Source organism: Schistocerca serialis, chromosome 2, assembly GCF_023864345.2.
Source record: "Schistocerca serialis cubense isolate TAMUIC-IGC-003099 chromosome 2, iqSchSeri2.2, whole genome shotgun sequence".
NCBI classification, from domain to species: Eukaryota; Metazoa; Arthropoda; class Insecta; order Orthoptera; family Acrididae; genus Schistocerca; species Schistocerca serialis.
The window spans coordinates 898,891,324-898,896,056 of NC_064639.1; the positions used below are offsets into that span (position 1 = coordinate 898,891,324).

At 49.8% G+C, this 4,733-nt stretch overlaps 1 non-coding gene across 1 annotated transcript; it reads left to right on the plus strand.

Annotated features, from left to right (window-relative positions):
* The first annotated feature begins 4,125 nt into the window (after positions 1-4,125).
* On the plus strand, positions 4,126-4,200 carry Trnas-cga (transfer RNA serine (anticodon CGA)). Its single transcript has one exon. It is a non-coding gene; the product is annotated as a tRNA-Ser (tRNA).
* Positions 4,201-4,733: the final 533 nt, after the last annotated feature.

The window sequence follows — 4,733 nt, forward strand, 5'->3', positions numbered from 1 at the left end:
CCAGGTCGACAACATAGGCAGCACTGAACTGGCAATGAGTGGCGCTGTACATGCCTAGAGGCAGAACGGCTCTACACAAGCTCCGCCCACAGTAATGTTATTCCGTTTTGTTTTTTTTGGGAGGGGGGGGGGTACCGACTCGTACACTTTCCCACTATCATGTCTATATGCATACTGAGGCTGCGAATGAAAATTTGTAAAAAATGGCTCCGAGCACTGTGCGACTTAACTTCTGAGGTCATCAGTCGCCTAGAACTTAGAACTAATTAAACCTAACTAACCTAAGGACATCACATACATCCATGCCCGAGGCAGGATCCGAACCTGCGACCGTAGCGGTCGCTCGGCTCCTGACTGTAGCCCCTAGAACCGCACGGCCACTCCGGCCTACGAAAATTTGTACTAACGCTGGGGTTGGAACCTGTTTCACCTACTCACTAGGCAGATGCGCTGACCATTACGCCACCCTGGCACAGTGCCTTTCTAAAACTTCACGAACTACCCTGGCACGCCTCCCTCCTCAGTCCACATTCCCGTTCACACCTCAGCCCACTGATACGGTGCATGAGAATTTGAACTGATATGGAAGGCGTACCAGGGTAATCCGTGAAGTTTTAGAAAGGCACTGTGCCAAGCTGGCATAGTGGTCAAAGCACCTGCCTTTTAGTAGGAGGCCCTGGTTCTAAACCCGATCTTGGTATAAATTTTCATTCGTCTCTTCACTCTGTATATGTACATCATAGATGTTTGAGACTTCAAAAGGTCTAAGGTCTCTCGAACCATATAGTTCCCACTATCAACTGCAGTGTAAACTGAAGTTCGTTTCCCTGACCGGCCTCTGTGAAAACGTGCAACAAATAATCCCAGACGAATAAAAATATGAATTACAGCAGATAATTGCAACTCACATCTGCCTAAAATCCAGTAAAGGCAGTTGAAGTTCATAAAGTCGCGCAAAACCAATCACCGAAAACGTAAAACTATCTAAGCCCAGTGAAAAGTAGGAATATGTAATTTGCAGTCACAAAACTAATCCAAGACCAGCGAAAAGTTAAAGTATACAACTCACATGCCCCACAGCCCTTTCGACAAACTCACCAACGACGACCAACCAAAGCAGAACCACCACCGACCAGCGAAAGACCACGTGCGACCTCCAGCCCGCCCTTAAATACTTTCTGCGACATCCCACTATATCCATGAGGGAACTTAAATAAAGACCACCAGTTATATCTAAAGCTAACTGGACATACTTATATGATGGTAGACTACTTTTAAAATTACTGTGGTCTATTTTGCGACCTTTCACTGAAAAACAACATAATATTAGACAAGTTATCAACAAATTCACAAGTGATGCCTACATCCAGTTTTACAATGTGACTATAAATTACATAAAACTATAAATATACACTGATCAGCCAGAAAATTGTGAGCTCCTACATAATAGCCGGTATGTCCACCTTTGGCACGAATAACAGCAGCGAGGCCTCGTGCCATGGAAGCAAAGAGGCCTTGGTAGGTAGCTCTGCACACACAGGTCACCTAATTCTCGCCACTTAATTGCCGTAAATACTGGGGAGGGGGCGATGACCTCTGAGGCCACGTTCAATCACATCCCACATGTGTTCGATCTGGTTCTGATCTGGCGAGTTGGGAGGGGGGGGGGGGGGGGGCAGCACATCAATTGGAACTCGCCACTGTGTTCCTCGAACCACTCCATCACACTCTTGGCCTTGTGACATGGCGCATTGTCTTGTTGAAAAATGCCACTGCCGTCGCGAAACGGACCCGTCATGAAGTGTACGTGGTCTGCAACCAGTGTGCAACACTCCCTTGGCATCAAGGTGCCCTCCACGAGCTCCACTGGACCCACGCATGCCCACTTGAATGTTCACCAGATCATAACGGAGCAGTCGCCAGCTTGTTTGCGTCCCTCAGCACAGATGTCAAGAAGGTGCTCTGGAAGACGACGGATTCGCGCCCTTCCATCGGCGTGATGAAGGAGGTATCGGGATTCATCAGACGATGCAGCGCTCACCAGCCAACAGCCAGTACAAGATAGTCACGTGCCCATTTCAGTCGTAGTTGCTGATGTGGTGCTAACATTGGCACATCCATAGTCATCGGCTGCGGAGGCCCATCGTTAGGAGTGCTCGGTGAACTGTGTATTCATACACCCTTGTATTTTCGTCCAGGATTAAACTCTGATCTTAGTTCTGCCACAGTTTTCCGCCTGTCCTGTTTTACCAGACTGTCCAGTCTACGACGTCCGACATCTGCAATGATTGATGGACGCTCAACACCACGACGTGTGAACGTGGCCTCAGCTTGGTTTCGCCACGTGTTGAAGACACTCACCACAGCTCTCCTCTAACACCCGACAAGTCGTGCAGTTTCCGGAATACTCGTGCCGATCCTATGGGCCATCGCAACCTGCCCTCGGTCCAACTCAGAAAGGTCACGCGCTTTCTCCATTCTACATACGGACAGCAAGATCACTGATAATACATGCACCTGCCGTGTGTATGATTAGCACTCATTCGTCGCCAGGTAACGCTGCCATCACGTGGACTGGTTTATATCGGCAGTAGGGTCGGTGGTCATAATGTTCCGGCGATCAGTGTATATGATCAGCCTGAAGGATGAGTGTTCTTCTGCTCTTTAGCTGGGCTGCCTTTTGATCTCACGTTTCATGCATTACAATTCTCGCCTCCACGACTGTTTTTTACAGTTTTATTAATGAAACTTCCTGGCAGATTAAAACTGTGTGCCGGACCGAGACTCGAACTTGGGACCTTTACCTTTCGCGGGCAGTGCTCTGCCTTCTGAGCTACCCAAGCACGACGAGCGCCCCGTCCTCACAGCTTTTCTTCCGCCAGTACCTCGTCTCCTAATTCCAAATTCCACAGAAGCTCTCCTGCGAGGAAGCTCAAATGGTAGAGCACTTGCCCGCGAAAGGAAAAGGTCCCGAGTTCGAGTCTCGGTCCGGCACACAGTTTTAATCTACCAGGAAGTTTCATATCAGCACACACTCCGCTGCAGAGTGAAAATCTCATTCTGGAAACATCCCCCAGGCTGTGGCTAAGCCATGTCTCCGCAATATCCTTTCTTTCAGGAGTGCTAGTTCTGCAAGTTTTACAGGAGAGCTTCTGTAAAGTTTGGAAGGTAGGAGACGAGGTACTGGCAGAAGTAAAGCTGTGAGTACCGGGCGTGAATCGTGCTTCGGTAGCTCAGTTGGTAGAGCACTTGCCCGCGAAAGGCAAAGGTCCCGAGTTCGAGTCTCGGTCGGGCACACAGTTTCAATCTGCCAGGAAGTTTCATATCAGCGCACACTCCGCTGCAGAGTGAAAATCTCATTCTGGAAACATCCCCCAGGCTGTGGCTAAGCCATGTCTCCGCAATATCCTTTCTTTCAGGAGTGCTAGTTCTGCAAGTTTCGCAGGAGAGCTTCTGTAAAGTTTGGAAGGTAGGAGACGAGGTACTGGCAGAAGTAAAGCTGTGAGTACCGGGCGTGAATCGTGCTTCGGTAGCTCAGTTGGTAGAGCACTTGCCCGCGAAAGGCAAAGGTCCCGAGTTCGAGTCTCGGTCGGGCACACAGTTTTAATCTGCCAGGAAGTTTCATATCAGCGCACACTCCGCTGCAGAGTGAAAATCTCATTCTGGAAACATCCCCCAGGCTGTGGCTAAGCCATGTCTCCGCAATATCCTTTCTTTCAGGAGTGCTAGTTCTGCAAGTTTCGCAGGAGAGCTTCTGTAAAGTTTGGAAGGTAGGAGACGAGGTACTGGCAGAAGTAAAGCTGTGAGTACCGGGCGTGAATCGTGCTTCGGTAGCTCAGTTGGTAGAGCACTTGCCCGCGAAAGGCAAAGGTCCCGAGTTCGAGTCTCGGTCGGGCACACAGTTTTAATCTGCCAGGAAGTTTCATATCAGCGCACACTCCGCTGCAGAGTGAAAATCTCATTCTGGAAACATCCCCCAGGCTGTGGCTAAGCCATGTCTCCGCAATATCCTTTCTTTCAGGAGTGCTAGTTCTGCAAGTTTCGCAGGAGAGCTTCTGTAAAGTTTGGAAGGTAGGAGACGAGGTACTGGCAGAAGTAAAGCTGTGAGTACCGGGCGTGAATCGTGCTTCGGTAGCTCAGTTGGTAGAGCACTTGCCCGCGAAAGGCAAAGGTCCCGAGTTCGAGTCTCGGTCGGGCGCACAGTTTCAATCTGCCAGGAAGTTTCATATCAGCGCACACTCCGCTGCAGAGTGAAAATCTCATTCTGGAAACATCCCCCAGGCTGTGGCTAAGCCATGTCTCCGCAATATCCTTTCTTTCAGGAGTGCTAGTTCTGCAAGTTTCGCAGGAGAGCTTCTGTAAAGTTTGGAAGGTAGGAGACGAGGTACTGGCAGAAGTAAAGCTGTGAGTACCGGGCGTGAATCGTGCTTCGGTAGCTCAGTTGGTAGAGCACTTGCCCGCGAAAGGCAAAGGTCCCGAGTTCGAGTCTCGGTCGGGCACACAGTTTTAATCTGCCAGGAAGTTTCATATCAGCGCACACTCCGCTGCAGCGTGAAAATCTCATTCTGGAAACATCCCCCAGGCTGTGGCTAAGCCATGTCTCCGCAATATCCTTTCTTTCAGGAGTGCTAGTTCTGCAAGTTTCGCAGGAGAGCTTCTGTAAAGTTTGGAAGGTAGGAGACGAGGTACTGGCAGAAGTAAAGCTGTGAGTACCGGGCGTGAATCGTGCTTCG